The sequence below is a fragment of the Erinaceus europaeus genome, chromosome 3, assembly GCF_950295315.1.
Source record: "Erinaceus europaeus chromosome 3, mEriEur2.1, whole genome shotgun sequence".
Taxonomy (NCBI): Eukaryota; Metazoa; Chordata; class Mammalia; order Eulipotyphla; family Erinaceidae; genus Erinaceus; species Erinaceus europaeus.
Window position 1 is genome coordinate 13,648,343 of NC_080164.1, and position 22,121 is coordinate 13,670,463.

Sequence of the window (22,121 nt, forward strand, 5' to 3'; positions counted from 1 at the left end):
GTAATGTGTCTGCATCAGCCTGAAAGCACTCTTTCTGTAAGCATACAATTACAATTCTAGGCTCTAAAGCATTCTGGGCATAATCTAATTGGAAGTCCCTCCCTTTTTTATTTTTTTATCTTTTTGGTTTTTTTCCCCTTGGAGGTAAAATAATGGCGCATCTTAAAATCAATAACGTCTTATCTGCCAGGAGCTAAGGAGGCTACTTGTTTATCCGGTTAACCCGTGGAATCCTAACTGTAATTAAGTTTTCCCTTTATGTGTCGCTCCAGTTGAGTTGAAAGCTTCTCCAGTCCATTAGCCATCCACCTGAACTCCGGAAAAGATGTCAGCGTGTGTTGTGTTCTCTGGAAGGGAACAGCAAAGTGGGGGGAAGACTTTAATATTTAATACCGGCCTGTTATCCTCATTTCTGGTTTCAGGGATGAGAGGAGGATGACTTCATTGCTCGGCGGGTAACTGTATTGATGGAATAGATCTCACTCTGTGCTACAGATGTGCTTCTGCTGAAGACGGGTCTAATTTGGATTTTTTAAAAATTCAATTGTGCTCCCACAGAAAAACAGTTGGCTTAAGACATCACATCACATACATATCCTCTCCTATCTTCTCTCTTGCTGGAGAATTCTACAAATAAGAAATTTGCACGACTAGCTCAGAGCAGAGTCCAGTTCTACTGAACCGTGCAGCCTGACTCGGGGCCCCTGACACCCCCACCCCAACTCCTGGGGGATAATTATCTCTTTAGATGTACAAGCCCAGGAAAAATTGAGAGCTCTTTCTACATTACCTCTTCAACATGGGCAACATGATGTTACTAACAAGTATGGAATTCGCGGACCTGCAAGCCTGCGCTAGCAGCTTTTGTGTCAGGAAATAGGACAGTGAGACCAGATGTTTGCCTCGAGGAGGAGATTGCAACTGGCGGGGTTGAGGGGGTGGGGAGGGAGTGTCAAAAATGGTCCAGGTGTGGGGAGGTGGTGTTCAGTGACAGCAGCCAAAGAGCATTCCGTGGGAGGGCTTTCTCCTCCTGTTGTTCTGGAAATCTTAGAGGGTTTCGATGGATTCACCAAGCCAGGATGCATTGGATCGACCTTCTCGTGGTGCATCCCATGAGTACCCATTTATTGGGGAAACTGACGATCCTTCCTAGCCGACTGAATCCACATGGATCCCAGTCACTTTCAAAGCCAGCAACAAGCAGACATCAGGCTCAACCTGACGCTGTTGACTGGCTACGGAAGAAGGGCAAACGCTAGAAAAAGAACCGAGCCAGGCTGCTGAAAGGGATGTCAAGTCTCTCTGTTTACAGTCATGCATTTGGGGACCAAACCAAAGTATGCCTGGACTACACTGCAGGACTTCTGTCCTTCCTTCCTTTCTTCTTTCTTTCTTTCTTTTAAATCTTTTTATTTATTTATTATAGAACAGAGACAGAGAAAGTGAGAGGGGCGGGGGAGATAGAGAAGGAATGAGACAGACACCTGCAGTCCAGTTTCACCACTTGTGAAGTTTGCCCCCTTGAAGCTGGGTCCTTCCACACTGTAATGTGTGTGCTTAACCAGGTGTGCCACCACCTGGCCCTGGAACTTCTGTGCTTAAATACATACACACACACACACACACACACACACACACACACACACATTCAGTGGGGATGTCTTTGCAAGACTTGCATCTATAATTATCCCCCACAGGGAGCCCACTGATAGGGGGAGGGGGGCAAAAGACTCTCCTGCCTGAGGCTCTGAGGTTCCAGGTTTAGTCACCAATACCACCATAAACCAGAGCTTAGACATGCCCTGTTTTCTTCCTCACTGTATCTATGTCTCTGTATCTCTCTAATTAAAATACACAAGTTTTTCTTAATGATGAGCAGGGAACTTAGTCTAGTCTTGCATCTCAGGAAAAAAGAACCACCTTGGAAGCTTCCCTATTCCAAAGGGTCTGGACTATGGCCCTCATGGGACCACAGTCTGCTTGGGCACAGGGTGGCAGAGAACCGCCCAGGGGCAGGCAGCAGTGGCAGTGCCTCCAGCACCCCCTGCAGGAGTGCAGAAGACCTGCAAGCAGCAGCTGAGGAGGATGCAGAAGACACCACCATGGCAGCTTCCTACAGCCTGGCAGAAAGCTTCTCTCACTTGGACACACAAATTACCCCACCACTCTGGAATCTTCTCGTGGCCACGGGGTCTCTGCTCCACCGGGCAAGGACCAGCAGCAGAGAAGCAGAGGGGCGGGCAGAGGAGATTGTTGCTCTCTAGGATGAGTTGTTATGCGGCTGATACTCCCAGCAAGACCACAGGAAGCACGAAAGTGACATTTGCTCTTGTGGTGGCCGTGAGTACAGTGGACCACCTCAGTATTCAGTTGGGCACTTTCCTTGTGCCTTCCTGCATGCCATTCCAATAGCTGCCCCCCACCCCACCCCTTGTAAAGATTTTGGCCTAAAATAAATGCAAATATCCAAAACTGCCTAAGTAAAATGTATTTAAGAGCCAAAGCAAAGCATGTATTCAAGGTGAGAAGACACAGGAGAGACTTAGGGGACTAGGGATCACATTGTGGGGTAGTGGGAAGGGCAAGACAGTGAGCCGTCTGGCAAGGCTTGGGGACTGTAAGCTCAAGTACCCACCAATCACAAAGAAAAGTCATATTTCATCTTCCCTAGAGCAAGAACGGAACCCATACTAAGCAGCAGTGTGGCCCAGACTCCCATCTTCAAAAAAAAAAAAAAAAAAAAAAAGCAGACATGTATAATACCAAGCACAAAGGTATCTAACACTTCACCTTCACATTCACACATCTTCTTGAATGTGGCTGTGTGGACCATCCAAGGCCACTGTCTCACCTCTCATGAGAAGTATGAGATTGAACGTCAAGCATCCAGTTGGACTGACCCTGCTGAGAGCTCACTTCTGGACTCTCGCTGGACCACACAGGTCTCCAAAGCAGAGACACCACTGTCAATTCAGACAGGGAATGAAGATGGAAATCAACCCCCACACATCCTGAAGTAAAATGCTCTAAGGCTGAGCACCATTAATCCATTCCTTGGTCTGGGGCCCAACATTCAGGCCTTGTTTCCTGCTAACAAGTCAGATTTTTTTTCCATCACAGAATTACTTATTCATGAAGTTATTTAGACCTACCTCCTATTCAAGCTTTTTCCTCCCCTTACCTCTCCTAATAATCTATCTTTGGGATTATGCATTTAATTCCCAGTTATAAGCTGAGATTTACCTCTGGGGTCCTAATATTGTCTTTGAAAATGTAGAGTTGAACTCAAAACAAAGCCAATAAAAGGAGGAAACCAAAAATTCCTTGGCACTGCTGTGCAGTTTGAGTCTTATGTGAAACAACTATTCATTTTAATGACTGTTCAAGTTTATTTTCATAAAAATGTGTTTCACATCAGCCCCAAAGTTTCATATACAATTAATTTCTCTCACAAAGGAACCGTGTTCCAAACCCAGAATGGTCATGCTGGTCTTCATGATCATGGAGCTTGTTTCTTTCAAGTTGTAGTTGGTTTCTTAACACTGTAATTAAGCTTGGGGGGGGGGGATCATAATGCAAACCAAATAAATCCTGCCCTTCACACAATTATGTGTGGTATGTGGTGAAGGGAAGGAAAAAAAAAGAAAAATAACATGATCTGGGCTTTGTTCATCTTTAAATATAGTTGGCAGCCACTTCATTTAATAAGCTCCTTTCTCTTTCAGAGAATAAGGAAGTCCAAGCAGGAAGGGAGGGAATCTAGTGCTTGGAGAAGGGGGTGACGACCAAATCCCTGGCAGAGGTCTGCTCACAGGGGGCTCTGAATGCCACTTTGCTCTGGCTTTTTCTCGAGCATGCATGTGTCTCTCGGCCAGCTGCTCTAGATCATGTTCTCCTTAGAGTTTCTGCCTTCGATGGAACTGAAATATCATCTGATGAGACTAGACCCAGCATGGAGGCCCTTCAAGCCCTACAGCGTTTGTGTTCCTACAGAGCTCTAAGGCATGGGGTCCTAAGCCACCTGTCTGGGTCTTATCTCTCACCTCCCCTACTTCCAGGTAGACCATGAAGGAGATCTGATCTGCAGGAATACCAGGCTAGCTTCATGGGCAGGAGAGACCAGGAACTCGAGGCAGCGTGGTAATACAATCCTTTATTCATGAGGGGGCCCCAGAGTCAGGCGTGAGTGCAGCGAGTTAGACCACATGGAGCCAGCCGCAATGGCCGGCATCTGCCTCCCGGTCTGCTGGCCTGACCTCCTCTAGGTCTGGACGCAGAAGAAGAGGAAGAGAGAAACCAGAAACAGAAGTGACTCTCATAGGATAAAAACGAAGAGGCAAGTCAAAAACGGAAATGACTAGGAAAAGGGAGTGGAGAAAGGAAAAAGGCATGCTGGGAACTTCCTTAGCAACTGTTGCAATGGTTTTAACTGGTGGGATTAATGTTACCCTGCAGGCAGGGCGGGTCTCCAGGTAGAAAAAACATAGATCAGGCAAAACAATGATTATATAAACAGGCCATAGTATCAGCAATGCAGCAGGGGGGGTTGGCTTCATGCCCGACACAGGACCCTACAGTGCTGTCTCTCAGAAGCCTGCACTCCACACCTGTATGCCTCCCCTCTGTCTGCCTGACCGTCCTAGTGAGCAATCAGTGAGTTTGCCCACTGGCTTCGCCCCCTCAAAAATGCACAGGGATGGAGCCCTGTTGTAGAAGTCTCCAGAACCATGGCAACCTCTTGGGTCTCCTTGTCTCCTCTACCATCACTACCACCACTGATGATCAGAACAGAGAGCCCAGACTGTTCCCAAAGTAGCCAACACTCTGTCTTCAAGTTCTGCTCCCTCCAACCCCAAGATCACGGGAATGGGAGCAGCTGTTCTAGAATACCCTTCCTAGGACATCGCACTCCCTGCCTTGCAGCTTTCATTGGTACCTGTGTTGATTAGACTGTGGCCAGACCATGGCACTAACCTGATGCTTGCTTTTGCAAAGTTTGCTTATTTTTATGTTGTTGTTATTGTTGTTACTCTTGTTTTAATGTGGTGCAAAGTGAAAAAAAGTCCAGAGCCCCCCAAATGTGAGTTTATGCAGAGTGGAATTCTGGGTCCAGCTCTTTTTCTTATATATTTCATTTATTAATTAGTGAGAAAGATAGGAGAGAGATAGAAAGAACCAGACATTACTCTGGTACATGTGCTGCCAGGAACTGAACTTGGGACCTCATGCTTGAGAGTCAAATGCTTTATCCACTGTTCCATCTCCTGACCACCTGGATCCAGTTCTTTTTGCTGTTTTATTTAGAGAGAGGAGAGTAGGAGAGAGAAACAGAAAAGAGAGGAGAGACACCACAATTTAACCATCCACAGAGCTCCCCTATGCTGCCCCCAGTGCTCCTAGGCCCATGCCTGGGAATATGCAGGTCTACTGGGAGAGGTACTAAGTTGGTTCTTTCCACAACTTGTTGGGGAACTTTCCACCAGATGTCCTTGAGTTTAGGCATAGTATCTCAGTGTCCGAAAGACTCTGTCTCCAGTGAGCTATGTGAATATTCCTCAATCATAGTTGGGTGTTCAGGCCAAGCCTGAGGGTAGCCAAAGCTCTGGGCATTTCATGTCCTAACCTTTGATGTGGAAGAGGCTATCAATATTCAGGAGTCATATGCTGAGTTTAAAGCTGCTATCTTTAGATTCTGTGACCACACCCTATATTTGAAATATTTTTAATAATTTACCCCATTGTGTGCTCTGCTTCTCACCCAAAACTATGCCCTTTGATTGTTTTTATTATTTTTTTTATTTATAAAAAGGGAACATTGACTAAACCATAGGATAAGAGGGGTACAATGTCACATAATTTCCCACCACCAGATCTCTGTATTACATCCCCTCCCCTGATAGCTTTCCTATTCTTTATCCCTTTGGAGTATGGACCCAAGGTCATTATGGGATGCAGAAGTTGGAAGGTCTGGTTTCCGTAATTGCTTCCCCGCTGAAGATGGGTGTTGACAGGTCAACCCATACTCCCAGTCTGTCTCTCTCTCCTGATGTTTTCTAAACCTTGCTTTCACAAAGACCCTAGAGCTTAAAGAGAGCACCTTTCGGGGACCGGGTGGTGGCGCACCTGGTTGAGCACACATGTTACAGTGCACAAGGACCTGGGTTCGAGCCCCCAGTCCCCACCTGCAGAAGGAAAGCTTTGCAAATGGTGAAGCAGGGTTGCAGGTGTCTCTCTTTCTCTCTCCATCTCTATCTCCCCTACCCTCTCGATTTCTGACTGTCTCTATAATAAATAAAGATAATAAAAAATTCAGAAAAAAAATAAAGAGAGCACCTTTTTGCTGGCCAATGCACACTCCTATAGTACTGTGGGTCAGGGAGGTCACCCTGCCCCTCAGTTAGACACAGAACTCTAGTCTTTCTGAGTAACCTTTTGGGAATCCTGTGTCTCCAGCCCCAACAACATGACAACAGCTCCCTTCTTGTGTTACACAGAAGGCGCACTGTCCACCCCATGGATCCCTGCAAAGATCCATCCCTTGATTTCTCATCTCTGTGTACCCCACGATGCCGTTCTTCCTCTTTGGAAACCCATTAACCTCTCACCCATTCACCGCCCATTCACATACTCACTGTCCAAGATTCAGTACAGGCCCCAGTTCTTCCCCTTAACAAGAAGGAGCCCCCAAAAGTCCTTACTGCAGCTCACTCCCAGCTCTGACTTTGTTCCAGAAGCAAGCGGCAGCACATGGGGTCCAGTGGGCTTGTCTGCTGTCTAAAAGAGAACAAGTTCCCTGGATTCAATCTGGATGCTCCTGGAGGGCAGGGGACCGCTTCCCATTAATCTCTATGTTTCTTCTGCCTGCTGAAGTGGCTTGCCTTTAATAGGCATTAAATATAGATTTGTTGACAGAATAACTGAGTGAAACACTTCCCTAGAGTTTTGTTTTATAAAGAAGACAGTATGGGGGGGGGGGGTGTAAACTCGCCTAATTTGTTCTAGACTATGATCGGCAGCTAGTCTTTAGGTCTCCTTTTCAATGTCACCCCTAGCAGGTGAGGCACGGGCTTCTGTTGTCCCCAAGGTAGGTTACATTCCTTTCTTGTCCAGCACCTCCCCATATCACACACTCATGTGGACAGACACCCTCTGCTGGGTGATCCCCATTCTCAGGTTCCCAGGCACTTTTGCCTGTTCCTGTCCTGTACTTGCTCCTCCTGTCAGCAAGGCTGGGCACAGAGGGGCAGGAGAGGGAAGTCCCTTTCTCAGGGGAATCCACTGGAGCCGCCTTTGGAAGAAGAGAGGGGTGAAAGTGTCCAGGAACAGGGAGGCTGGCAGGGGAGGGGGAGTCAGCTAGGATCTGAGTGTAGGGATGGGTGTGGGTGACTTGCTTTGATACTGAAGTGTTTCCCTCATCTGCTCAGCCCTTGTCCATTCATTTTTCTTCTTGATTCCTCGCTCTTTCATCGATCTTTGTTTTTTCTTGCTCTCCAGTCTCTGTCTCGTGGAACTCCGTCCCTTTTCTTGTAAGGCCGAAGCCCCATGTTCCATCCCTAGAACTGCATGCCAGAGTAGGTCCTGTTCTGGTTTCTCTCTCTTTTGGTAGCTTTTCTCATAAAACAAATGGAATGTTAGGGACCTTGGGGTGGCGCACCTGGTTGAGTGCCCGTGTGACCATGTGCAAGACCCAAGGACTTCAAGTCCTCCGTCTCCACCTGCGGGGGGGGGGGGGGGGGAGGGGGTGTTGCTAGTGGTGAAGCAGGTCTGCAGGTGTCTCTCCTTCTCTCACCTTCTCTATCTCCTTGTACTCTCTCAATTTCTCTCTGTCCTAGCAGAAAGAAGGAAAGAGAGAAGGAATGGAGGAAGGAAGAAAGGAAGGAAGGAAGGAAGGAAGGAAGGGAGGGAGGGAGGGAGGGAGGGAGGAAGGGAGGAAGGAAGGAAAGAAGGAAGAAGGAAAATGGTCACCAGGAGCAGTGGATTTATAGTGCTGGCACTGAGCCCTAGAGATAAACCTGGTAAAAAATAAAAAGAAAGAAAGAAAGAAAGAAAGAAAGAAAGAAAGAAAGAAAGAAAGAAAAAACAACAATAGCAAACCCTTCTCCCTTTTCTGCCTCATTTTCTTTCCTCTTAGCATTATCTCTTTCAAATTTTCCTCAAGTGTTAATAATTAATTACCATTAATAATTAATTATGGTCTTACTAATAAATAAGTAATAATTGGCAAAATACTATTCCTTCTTTAAACTGATCTTTTAACACCCCAGGGATGTGGGCTGGGTGTGAGGCCCTGGGTTCTGTTCTGGGCATGATATATGACTGGGTACTTTTCTGGCTTTTCTCTTTCTATAGATGACAAAATAAATACAATCCCCCTTATTTATGTGTTTGTTTAATTTGGATAGGCAGAGAAAGAAATTGAGATTGAAGGGAAGAAAGAGAGACACCTGCAGACCTGCTTCACCACCTGTGAAGCTTCCTTCCTCTGCAGGTGTGGGCTGGGAGCTCACACCCAAGTCCTTGAGTACTTAAGCAGGTGTACTGGCACCTCATCCCAAATACAAAAAAAAATATTAACCTAAACCTATTGGGGTTTCGTAGTAAATAAACACCCATCACTGCTGGCCTGGGTATCTCCCTGCATGGGGAGAGAAGAGCTTGCATTTACAGAACTGAGGCCTGTACTGGGCCCCTGGTGATCAAGTGAATGATAGGACACATTTGGGACTTTTATTTCTTTGTGTGTTTTTAAATGTTTATTGATTGATTTATTGACTGATGAGAGAGAGAGACACACACACACACACACACAGAGAGAGAGAAACAGGGAGACCAGAGCACCACACGAGCAGAGGTGATAGGATCTGGGCCCCACTAATACAAGTCCTGCTTTCTGTCAGCTGAATCACCTCTCCTGATTGGTGGAATTTTCAGGAGGTCCAGTGATTCAGTGATAGTGCTCTTCTTCCTCACCCAAGGACTGATGTCACTGAAAGCTCAGGGAGGTGTGAAGGTGGAGGGGGTCTAAAGAGCATTAACATGAGCCAGGAAGCTGCCACTGTGGGGCACAGCGTCTACCTGATGTCACTGGGGCTGCCTGACCGGGACCACAGAACCTGCCCAGCCTGCCCCCAGTCCCAGGCTGCAGCCTCTGTCAAGTCCCCTGTGACATTGTGGGAAGCTGCCAGGCCTGGTATGTGATCTCTGGGAACTTGTCTCTGATGGTAAGGAGAGGAGGCCCTAGTTGCTTCTCCCTCTCCTTGACTTGAATGATATAAATGCAGTAGGAGTTGAAGAGGGACAAGGTGGGATACAAGAGATGTGAAGGAGAAGAGACAGGAGTCAGCAAGAGGCTCTCTCTGCCACCTTCACCCTGGACAGACTACCCCACCAACGTGTCCTGGAGCTCCGCTTCCCCAGAGCCCTGCCCCACTAGGGAAAGAGAGAGACAGGCTGGGAATATGGATCCACCTGTCAACGTCCATGTTCAGCAGGGAAGCAATTACAGAACCCAGACCTTCCACCTCCTGCATCCCACAGTGACCCTGGGTCCATACTCCCAGAGGGATAAAGAACAGGAAAGCTATCAGGGGAGGGGAGGGGATACAGAGGTCTGGTGGTGGGAATTGTGTGGAGTTGTGCCCCTCTTATCCTATGGTTTTGTTAATGTCTCCTTTTTAAAATAAAATTTAAAAAAAAAAAAGCAAGCAAGAACAGCTTCCTCTGCTAAAGTTAAAGGCAATGGCAACTCCCACAACTCCCCAGGCCAGTGCTTGCCCCACCCCAACCCTTACTGTTCATTTCCTGTTATCCCTCTGCTTATCGAGTTGAACTGGGGACTTGATCAAAGCTATGGGTTCTGTAACTCAGCCCAACACCTCCCAAGTGGAGACATTTATGACTGTCCCACAATATATATCTTGTGATAGATCTCCTCCTCCTCCTCCTCCTCCTCCTCCTCCTCCTCCTCCTTCTCCTCCTCCTCTTCCTCCTTGAGCCCTCTGGCTGGCCCAGAGTCCAGACACATCTGCCTGCAAAGAATGTCAGGAAGAAGGAAACAGAGCCTGAGAGGTTTCTCCTGCAGGCTCCAGTCCCTTGCTGCCAACCGCTGAAGCACGGGCACGAGCATGTCTCAGGAATCATCCAGGTCAATTAAAACGAACCGTTCAGCATTTATCTGATCTATAGATGAACTGGTATCATGGGAGGCACTTAATACCGATGACTCCCTGGGAGATGTTAAGAAGAAATGCAGTTCTATTGATAAGACGGATTTGGTCTTCTTAATACCTAAGCATGCCATCCAAAAACTGACCTTTATTGCTTATTTGTTTTAATTGCACCATGTTCTTGTGAATACACATTTTCAACACTGATCCTGTCATTCTGTCTATTTTAAATTAAAAAAGAGGCAGGAGAGGCGGCACAGTACTGGAGCTTCCTCTAGAGCTGTGTGGCACTTTTTTATGGTGCCAGGGCTTGAGCCTGGGCTTTGCACTTGGCAAGAAGTATGCCTGACCTGGTAAGTTTTCTCTCCGGTCCCAAACTGGCCTTTCAATGCTTACAGGTGAGATATACATGGACAAGGAATTCTAGCATTATCAGTATTGGTATCATTATCAAAACTTTAACTTTCCCTCTCTGCACTTTGGATAACATGAATGACACCCTCTACTATTTTGCTAGCATTGCCAAACCAAGTCCCACAAGCTTGAAAGACTTAAGTAACAGAAATTAATGTCTTTATGAATTTGTTTGGACTTTGAACTTTGAACTACTTTGACCTTGAACTACTTAAACATATTGGCGCACAGACGTGAAAATGTATTTGTATTTTCCCAAGCCTGTCCCTCAATTTATTTATTTATTTAAATTTTTTAAAGCATCTTTATTTAGTGGGTAGAGACAGCTAGAAATCAGGGGGGGATAGAGAGGGAGAGAAACAGAGAAACACCTGCCGTCCTGCTTCACCACCTGTGAAGATTTCCACTGCTCCTAGTAGCCATGGTTTTCATTTTACTGGATAGGACAGAGAGGAATTGAAAGAGGAGGGGGAGATAGAGAGGCAGAGAGAAAGAGAGGCACCTGCCTTATCACTTGTGAAGCATCCCCCCTGCAGGTTCGTGCAGGGGCACGAACCCTGATCCTTGCACGGGTCCCTGCATACATGTCTTTTGGTAATAAACACTGTCCTGCTCAAACACCTACTATGTGCCAGGCACTGTACCAGGCCTGTGGGGCAACAACCGGGTGAAGTGGCCTGTACAGGGCTGTGTGACAGTAAGCTCATGGAAACTGTGACTTTCCAACCCTGTTGACACCAACAACTTAACTTTCTTCTTTTTAAAAAATTGCCTTTATTTATTTATTATTGGATAGAGACAGAGAGAAATCAAGATGGAAGAGGAAGACAGAGAGGGAGAGAGACAGAGAGATACCTGCAGCCCTGGTTCACCACTTGGGAAGTTTGCCACCTCTGCAGGTGGGGTCCAGGGGCTCGAACCTGGGTCCTTGCACCTAGTAACGTGTGCTCAGAAAGGTGTGCCACCACCTGGCCCCCCAATAACTTAACTTTATTTCTGCTTTTTTCACCAAGCACTAGGCTTATTGCGGTAACTATTTTTCTTTTTTTTTTCTCTTCTTCCTTCTATATTCAATAGAACAAAGAGAAATTGAGAGAAGAGGAGAGAGAGAGAGAGAGAGAGGGAGAGAGAAGGGTGAGCACCTGCAGACCTGCTAAACTGATTGTGAACCTTCCCCTCTGCAGGTGGGGAACAGAGGCTTGAACCCAGGCCCTTGAGCACAGTAATGTGTGCACACAGCCAGGTGCACCACCACCCTGTCCCCCCTCCAACAACTTTCTCAAGAGAGGGGAATGAATGCAAACATCATGTGGAAGGAAGGTCAGATAGTGCAATGCTGACCTAGCAAAAGTGAAAAAAAAAAAAAAAAAACCTCTACAGGCAATAAAATGGAATATATACAAAGGAACTAGCCACCAATCAATCACACATACAAGCTTCCCTGCCCATGAAGCTCAACAACAGTTGAAATAAGTCTCCACTGAGAGATATTAGACCAGTGGTTACTTCCGGGTGAGGGTGGCATGGGAGGGGCCTGTGAGAGCTTCTTGGAGCACTGGGAATACTCCCCTTATATCTGGGTGGCATTCACTGCCATGCATATGTATGGGGGAAATTCATAGATATGTGCAAGTTCTACCTCAATGGAAAAAAAAAATCTTCTTAAACATTTCAAGGAGGACATGTGTAGCTTTTAAAATATATTCAATATTATAATTTCATATTTGGAAACCCCAAAAAAACACTCTATTGCTTTTGAAACACAAACTTTAGAAGAATTTTCAAGATTTTTGTGTTTCCCCAAAGGAGACATATGTTTGCAAGACGAAGACTCGCTGTACGGCACTGTTCACATTCTGCCTCAGTGCCTTGCTTATCTCTGGTCCCCCCCCCACTCCACTCTGATGTCCAGGGGGGAGGGTGCCATCTTGGTGCCTCAGCAGTCAACAATACAGGGCTGCCCATCTCACAGGATAGGTTTAGAAAGGGGTCATCTAGTGACGCCCCCCCCCCAAACTAGCTGCCTGGCCAATCCTCTCCTCCATAATTGCTGAAGAGTCAAAGAATTCAGCTGCTTCTCTCCACACTCTGCCCATCATTCAGTCACAGTTTATCATGCAGAGAGAGAAAAAGAGAGAAAGAAAGGAGAAAATGACTGTTGGGAAGGCCCTGCTCTGAATGGTGGGGTTGGGGGGAGGGCTGGCAGCTCAGCAGGCCTGGCAGGGTGCTGAGACGTGGAGGGGCTGACTCCACCCCGTTAATCATATGAAATTTCCCTCGCCCAGGCCTCTGCCTCCTGTGAACAGTGTGCTCTCCCTGTGACTTTGGGCACACCGGAGCTGCTGGAAGTTGCTCTGGGAGACAACAGCCTTCACTGCTCTTAGAACAAAGCCTTTAATTTGTGTGGCAAGAGGCTTAGTGTATCTCCCGTTGTCATTCTTGTCATGAGCTCCTAGGGAATGACGGGAATGTGAGCTTTCTCAAAGGAGCACCTGGCATGCTGACTACCCAGCGCTGGGCTGAGAAGATGGTGGCCATGTGCAGGTGAGTCCACCCCAGCAACTTTCTCTGCGAATTCACAGAGTTCGGGGTGTTGGAACTATCACTGAACCAAGGCATACAGTTTCCACAAGAATCTATTCTATGCCATGAAGGTCATCAAGAACACAAAGTTAGTCTTAGGTCAAGCCAAGCTGGTTGAAAACTTGAGCCATGCTGAACATCAGGAAGAAAAGATGAGATCACGGTTTTGCCCTTTTTTAATGGGGCCAAATGTCAGTCTGTGGAGCCACCCTGCAGTCCTTACTCCATATCAGATCTTACAAAATTCTGGGAAGTTCATGCCCTGCTGCCAGCTTTGACATACAGATAGAGGACAAGGTATTCTTGGGATCAGTAAGGTCCCAGCCAGGTCAGGTTCTTGCCATTATTGTAAAGATACCTTCCCATCTTTGTCAGCTTCTGGAACAACTGTGGGCTTCCATTCACTGATTTGAACCACACCTTCAGAGAAGTCAGAAAAATTCTAGGAATTAACTACAGGTTCATGAATGTACAGGCTCTTGGTTGTTCTTTAGAACCAGTGGACCAATTCACTGGCTGATCCAAACAGCACAAGTGTGATCCAGTATAGTAAGCAAACACTGGGAGAAGAGGAAGATGGCAGATGAAGAGGTTTAGAGATCTTCAGAGTAGAACACCCCTTAGACATCTTCTAGGATAATGGTTACCACATCCACTCAGAGATCTTAATTAAATTCGGGTATCTCCTCTCTCTTGCAACGAAACCACGGTGATGTTCTCCCATTTAGTTTTCCTTCTACTTCTATGTCTCCCGTGTTTTCAGGATAAATTGTGTAGTCCATCTGTAGATGAGGGCTGGATGAAGAAGCCAGGGTAAGGCCCAGGGCCACCGGCAGGTCCGTGGACGCTGGACAGTGAATGTCGCAACACCATGAGACTGCAGGGCATCCAGCTAGTAGAAAGTCCTTCTAAGTGTTGACAGTGATTTCCATGCTGGTGTAAATGAAACCCCTGTCATGTTCATTCAGGAGCACTGCTTGGCTTTTCTTGTAGGAAAGTTGTGAGGATGTGGTTGAGCTTGGCAGGGCTTGACTTGAGGGGACATCCATCCTGTCAGTCTCTCTCTCTCTCTCTCTCTCTCTCTACTGAGAGGTTGAGCAAGGAGGGACACAATCCCAAAAGGTTTGCCTCGTCTTATCAGACTCCCTGCCTCACAAAGCATCCTGGAATCCTGATGCTATGGCCTGCTCCCTTATTATCTTCATAATCATTGTTTTGCCTGAAAGATCCCCACCCATTCCATTCCTTTGATCTATCTTCTTTCTACCCTCAAGACCCTCCCTGCCTGCAGGAAATTATTAATCCTACCAGTTAAAACCCCTAAGAACAGTTGCTAAGGAAGTTCCTACCTTTCCCAATCCCCTTTTGCCTTTCTCTGCCACTTTCCAAGCCATGTCAAGCCATTTCCGTTTCCAACTTTCCACTTCCAGGTCCGACTTTTAAAAAGCCTTGGCTCTCTGATCAATAGAGAATTGAATTGCCTTGCCACCACCAGCTCTGTTCCTGGGTCCCTTCTCTCACTTCGTTAAGTGAGTAGCAGCCCAGGTTGGCTCCAGTGATGTTCTCTCCAACCCAGAGAGTATGCACCCAAGAGGAGGCACCCCCACGCTAGCCCAGCAATTTCTGGTGTGTGAGGTATTCCCAGGGTCACTGATATAATCACATCTTTATTTAAAAGGGTTTGTTTAATGAGGGGGGTGTGTGTGAGTGTATGTGTGTAGTCTGTGTGTGTGTGTGTGTCTGTGTGTGTGTGGTATGTGTGTGTAGTTTCTGTGTGTGTGTGTGTAGTCTCTGTCTCTGTGTGTGGGGGGGGGTGTACAGGGGCATGTAAGTAACCAGGGACTCAGGCATATGAAATCTCACCACTCTGGGTCACTATTTCATTCGGCTAGAGAAAACAGAGACACACAGACCTCACAGCACTGGAGCTTCCAAGGTTGCTGCAGCATCTCCCAAGGGGTACCTGGGTTTGAACCAGGTCCATGAAGGTTCCCTCCTACTTGGAGGAATCAGTATAGGAAAATCAGAAAACCAGAGATTTCTGTCAGACCTTGGAGAGGAGATAACTAAATAAATGAGAAAATGGGAAGGAACCAGGATGAGAGAGGACATAGAAGCCACACATGGAGAGATAATATAAAGGAAAGTGTGTTCAGCAAACAGATCTACAAACAGTTCATTTTTACTAGTCAGCATGTATGGACAGGAGAAATGGGAAAGACCACTTCTCAGATGAACTACTTCAAGAAGACTCTAAACCTCAGAGGACTCTGAATGCCATTTCAGAAGCATAGACACATTTTCACACACACACAGTGAGGCAGAGCACTGGGAGTGGCTTGGCTGAACTTTGTCTTCAGAAGAAAGATCCTAAGCAAAGGACTCTCAGAAAGGAGAAAAAGGGAGGGGACAGATGGGGGTGGGTGGGATGGAGTGGAGGGCAAGTTTGGGGTCCCAGGGGACCCAGGTTGGGAGTGAAAGGGTTCTGCAGATTCTTATCATGAAAAGTTGAGGAATTGTACCAATATGTAACAGCTGTGTTATAATACACTAGCCTCCCAATAAACTAAAAATAAAATTTTAAATTAAGAAGGAGGAGGAAGATCTAGAATCTTAAGAATTAGAGGTAAAATAATAATAATAATAATAATAATAATACAGAATTCTAATCTCAGGGGAAGAAAAGTTCTGCTTCCTTTCCAAGCTCTCTACCATCTCTGTTCGCCAGATTTTCTTTCTCCCTTAACTTTCTTCTCATTCTTTCTTCACAGGTACAAATTGCCAAGTCCTTCTCTTGTATGAAGAAAACCAGGTGGTCCAGTAGGCGAATCACTTTCTTCCTCTAAACATAAAAATCAGGGAAAAAATAGAACATAAGCCAGAGAAATAAGAAGAAACAATAAGCAAGAAAATGAGCCGACAAGTGCAGAGACCTAAGGCAAATATAAAAAAAAAAGTCATGATTCTTCTGGAGATAATTAAAATAATGGTGGAAGTGAAAAGACTGGACAAAAAATAAATAAAACTGAGAGATGGAAGCTTGTGATTAGTCCTAGCCATTTCTGTATTTTTCAAGAGAGTGGTAGAACTGTGAATCCACTTTGACTAGAAGGTCAAAATCCACATGAAATTGGTTGGTTTGTTTGTTTGTGAGTTTTGTTGTTGCTTTCAGATAGAAACAGAGAAGGCAGAGAGAGAGAAAGAGAGAGGAGGGGAGGGAGGGAGAAAAAGAGAGAGAGGGAGGGAGGGAGAACAGCAGCGAAGCTTCCTTCAACATGGTGGGAGACAGGCTCAAACTTGGGTCAAGCATGTGGCAAAGCAGTGTGATAAATACCCAGATGAACTATTTCACCAGCCCATGAGCTTTTGTTTGGCTGCTTGTTTGTTTACATAATCATCCAAATTGGGGGAGAGGACCTGCGAAGCGGTTCACCTGCCAGAGAGCACAGGTTGCCACGTTCGGCGCCCAGGCTACGGCATGAGAATAAGCACCTCTGGAGGGAGGCAACACAAGAAGTGTCTCTCTTCTGTGTCTTTGCCTCTGTTTCTCTCTCTATGTCTACCTCTCAGCCTCTACGTAAATAAAAAAATGTTTAGTGCTTTAACCAATAGAAGAAAGCAGTGGAGTCATGTAGATGCTGAGTCCCAGGAATAATAAACCTACGACCAAAAAAAGGTGTGTTGGGGGGGGGAAATGGTGAGATGGCTCACTCAGCAGAGCAGACACTTCTCCACCTTACCATGCTCAAGTGCCCAGGTTTGAGGCCTTGGGCAGCATGTGGGAGCACCTGCACGGGGGTAGTTTCATGAGCTGTGGAGTGGTGCTACAGTCTGTCTCTCTTCTCTCTCTCTCTCTCTCTCTCTCTCTCTCTCTCTCCCTCTACTTTAAAAAAATAATAATAATGAGAAAACCCTCCCGGACTAAAGGGATTGTGCAGACATGGAGTCCCAGTGATAGATCTGGTGGGGGGAAAATGGGAAAAGAATGGTTGAAGAGCTGGAGTACATCACAAGACTTACATGCATGAGACCCCAAGTTCCAGCCCCAGCACCTCATCTGCTGGAGCAGAAGGGTGCTCTGGCCCCTCTCTCTTTTCCTCAGAAAATTAATTAATTAATTAATTGTCATGGGAACGAGGACCCACAAGATACATGTGCTATAACTGCAACCTGGATTCAAATCCAGGCACCACAGGGGAGTTCCAAAGCACTGAGAGGAAGTGATGTGGTGTCTGTCCCCTGTTGGTATGCATGAGACCCCTTCTGTTTCATTGGTTTAATACCCCCTGCTTAACACTATATTCTATTTACATAACCACTGCAGGGCATTGGTTCAATCCCCACTGGTTCATGATATGTTTTTGCCCTGCCCCCTCTCCTTGTCACACTCTGATTTTCACCAGTCACTTTTCTCTCCACCCTCTCTATGTCACATCCTGTTTCCACCCTACTTGGCAAGTATATATAAAGACAGCATTGTGAGTTTTACTGTACTTTGAGTTTAACTTAGCTCGTCTTAGATTGTGCTGCGTCCTGCATGAATAAAGAGATACTGCCTACAGCTCAACCATGAGTCCCTGGTCGTCTGTTACCCGCCCGTGAAGCCAGCCCGGGGAAAACAACATAGCCCGGCGAAAACAACAGTCCCCCTCTCCCCATCTCTATCTCTGTCCAGCTCTCTCTAAAATAAAAAGTCATCCAGGAAGAAGTGAAATCATGCATGTGAAAGTCTCTTATGCTAACGAATAAATGAATAAATCATGGAGAAGGAATATTTACTTCATAGCACATAAGGGACATAAGGAAGCCTGAAGAATAATAAAGTGTCACCTAACCCCCCCAAAAAAAAGTCAGAATGGGAATGAAAATAAAATCAAAGCAAAAAGAATAGGTATCAAATAATAATTACAAGAAAACAGATGGACTAAACTCAGCTGTTAAGACCTATACCATCGAATTGGATAAAAACACTTAATGTGTTGTGTGCAATTTTCAAGAGCCATATACAGAATAAAAGATGGCTATTGTATATAGAAAGATATAAAAAAAGATATGTCAGGGGGATACCAAACAAAAAAAGTATGAACAATAACAAAAAACTTAAGAAAAGGAGTTTTAAGGGAAAGGCTTAGCAGACACAAGATAGTTAGTACCCAATAATAGAAGCAGAACTTGGACTGGAGTTGGTGCACTGCACCAAAGTAAAAGACTCAGGGATGGTGGGGAGGGTTTGGTCCTGGAACATGATGGCAGAGGAGGACCTAGTAGGAGTTGCATGTTATGTGGTAATGTTATGTGTTGGGAACATGTGTAAGCCTGATAGAGCTTAGGGAGAACCACCCCCATCCTTGGATGGAGGTCTGAGAAGATAACCTCTTGGTAAGTCTCTCTCAACCGAGGTGAGCATAAGGGGGGAAGCTCAGACTTGCTTCTTTCCTTCTTGACTCTCAGGCCCACAGATACCCCAGTACTTCCCTCCATTAACCACAGGCCACATGGCCACAGATTCACTTATTCAAAGTCACCTTCTGATCACAGAAGAACACACCTTATCACACACTTCATCACACACCTCAGACCCCAGACAAGAGAAATTCCAACCTATATGGCCTTTTGATATCCATCTTCTCTCTGCCTCACCCTACGGGTTTAACCCCTATGCTTCTCTCAAATACCTTTGGATAATTAAGTTGCTTGTGTCATGGAGAATAACTGTCTTGTATCTCATCAATTCCTGTCATACCAGCCCCCTACCTTAGGGGCATGCTGACTGCTAAGAGACCTGTAATTTCTGTCATATTTCAACAATAATTACCTCCATTGCTTTTCTATTTAACTCATGTCCACTTTGCTAATAAACGGGCTCTAGGACTCAGATTCTAGGCACGCTAAGAGTCCCCTGGTGTCTTTTACTTCGTGTCACCCCTGTCGTGAGCAAGAAAGAACCAGCCCGTTACCTTTCCCCTGGAGACCACCCCGCCGGAGAGGGAGAGAGATACCCCGAAAGTTATGCATGTACAAGCTATTGTATTTCACCATCGACTATTAACCATTAATCCCCCAATAAAGAAATTTTAAAAAGTAATAGATTTATTTCCCAGGAAGACACCCCATCTCCAACACTGTTCATAACTAAGAGTGCTAATGCAAAAGGTCTAGAGCAAACATCCACAGAACTGCCTTGGCATATCCACAATGGCAATGTGAAACTTCAATAACCTCCTCAATGATTAGCATGAGAAGGGGAACAAAAGCTAGCCAGGATCAAGACTAGAATGCCATCACCAAAGCTGTGACCCAGTGAGCGTCCCTGAGAGGCCACTCTAGCCAGCCACACCCTCTGCCTCCTCTCCCTCTATTCACATCCACCAAGGGCTTCCAGTCACAGCACAACTGCAAAGATGGCGCCCGACGTTCCTTGCGACCTCCCAATTACCAAATTCTTAGGCTCCTATCTCTAAAAATATGGGCTACTCTCTCCTTGTAACCCTGACAACTATGCTGCTGTGGCCCTGGGCCCCTGTTCCTTCACTCATTCATCTCAATCACTGTTATCTTTATGTATTCGGCTTCATCTGCTGGTCTCCCCCAAGGTTGTTTTCATCTCTTCTCTTTCCATTCCACACAGCCTCCCTGACAACCTTGACTCACACCATGGAGTCAAGAAAACCTGGCTGGAGTCCAGGGTTTAAGATCAGGGGTGGCATGAGTGTAGGTACTGCCCAGACTCCCTTAGTGAGCACCTTGGTGAATGTCAGGGCTTTTGACTCAGAGACCACATGCCCCAAATTTAGAGCAGGGATCTTGTGTGTCTTATGCACCTTTACAACTACCTCAAATGTGTACTGTAGACATTTCAGAAAAGCTTATTGTATGACAGAGCCATACTGTGGATTTCACATGTTCTCTGGAGGCCTGTAGAAATATTGTCTGGTTGGGATGGAAATTTATTAATCATATATATATATATATATATATATTATTTATTATTGGATAGAGATGGGGAAATTGAGAGGGAGATTGGGAGGGAAAGAGACAGAGAGACACCTGCAGCACTGCTTCTCCACTTATGAAGCTTTCTTCATGCAGGTGGGGACCAGGGACTTGAAATTGGGACATTGCACACTATAATGTGTATGTTTAACCAGGTTCACCTCTGCCAGCACACACACACATAGCTCTAAAATTTATTAATCTCTTACCTTCCTTTAGGGCTCTGTCTTCAGCCAGGAACTCCAGCCCAAACAACAGCCAAGACCAAGGTGAAGAGGTCTAGATAAGTCAGCCTCCCAGCAAGGCCACTTCTGGTTGCTGCACTTCGGATCTGTAAAACCAGAGCACTGCCTGGAATCATAAAACACTCCACCCTAGCTTGCTCCTTCCTGCCCCTTTTTGCCCCCGCCCTCCACGAGCTTCCCGCCCTCTACCACCCACGTGTCAGTGGTCCCTGAGAGAAGTGGACATAGGTACCCTTTACAGGGATGACGGAAGAGGAGGGCTTTAAAGCCCAGTCAAGTAGCCGTTTCCACAGATATCTCATAAGCACATAAGCCAAATCCTGAGCTGCTGAAAAATCGGTCTCCTGTCCTTTCCCATTCCTGCAGCAATAGAAGTTCATTTTCTCATCACACACTGTAAATTACAGGCTGAAAAGGTGGGTCATGATCTACCTCTGCTTCCTCCGAGGGGCCATTCTTACCAGTGGCTTAGCTTAATGTATCCCAGCACAGGGGAAAAAAAAAAAAAAGAGCAGGAACTGAAACCAAATCTCCCTCCAGTGAGCCCAGGAGCAGAACCTGGAGTTCCTCCTTCCTCCCAAGCAGAGAAAGACCGTGGCTGGTCGAACACAGGATTTCCTATGAGGAAGCATCTCGGTAAATCCACTTCCAGTCTCTCTTCATCTCTGTGACGCACCCTTTCTGCAAATAGCTCCCAGCACTGCCCCAGCATCTTGTAAAATAAAAATCAAAGCTGAGTAAATAATTAAAGAGTCATGTTTAAACCTTTCCCAGGTCCCTGAATTCATTGTCTCTTAAAGTAGAAATGCCTTTGCCAGAGGCTCCTGCGGGTGGGCAGGCAGGCGGGCAGTCAAGGAGGACAGCTCTCCCCACCCTTCCCAGCCAGGGAGCATTTTGTTGAGCATTGAAGGAGGTCCTCACAGGGCACAGAGAAGGTGGCTTTTAGTCTATCATCAGCAATATTATTCATCGCCAGCTGCAAACTGGACATGAAACCCACACCAAGGTAACTATAAAGCACGAGTTCTGTCCTCAAGGAGCGCAGGGTCTGGTGGGCTACAGGCAGAAGGTTCTGTGAAACAAGAGCACAGAAGGAAATTGGGATGGGAAACATGAGTGGGAGTGGCAGGAAGGTGAGTCGTGCCACAAACTTCCTGGGGGCTGAACGGACAGGCTGCGGAGACACAGAGATTACCACGTGAATTGAAACCCAGAACAAACTGAATGAAGACAAGAGAACAAATTAAGAATCCGGTGTGGGAGAAATGCATAGCCTGACGTGTCACAGAAAGATACCTGGAGGGTGGGGGAGACAGCATAATGGTGATGTGAAAAAACTTAAAGACTCTGGCCTGAGGCTCCAGTGTCCCAGGTTCAATTGCTTGCACCGCCAGAAGCCAGAGTTGTGCCGTGCTCTGGAAGTGAAGAAAGAATGAAAGAGAAAAGGAAAAAGGAAGAGAGAGAGAGAGAGAAAGGAAGAAGGGAGGAAGGGGGAGGAGAAAGAAAGGAAACATGGTAGTGCTGAAGAACCAGATTATTAGACACCAGCCCCCACCAAAAGCCGTGTGCTGTAGTCCGTGCAGTAACACGTCAGGTTGGAGGTGTCAGCAGGAAAGATCTGCAGCTATCAAGGCAAAGTGAGGTTATTTGAATGTTCCTTTTTTTTTTCTTTTCCCTTCCCTTCCCCTTTTTTTTTCTTTCTGATAGAGTCAAGTATTTC

At 46.2% G+C, this 22,121-nt stretch overlaps 1 long non-coding RNA gene across 1 annotated transcript in view; it reads right to left on the reverse strand.

Annotated features, from left to right (window-relative positions):
- LOC132537635 (uncharacterized) overlaps window positions 1–21,084 on the reverse strand; it is a 66,665-nt gene extending 45,581 nt beyond the window's left edge. The window contains exons 1-2 of the long non-coding RNA XR_009549097.1: window positions 20,863–21,084; window positions 20,366–20,487 (exon numbers count right to left, since the gene is read on the reverse strand). This is a non-coding gene — a long non-coding RNA (uncharacterized LOC132537635). The remainder of the gene's footprint in view (window positions 1–20,365; window positions 20,488–20,862) is intronic.
- Window positions 21,085–22,121: the final 1,037 nt, after the last annotated feature.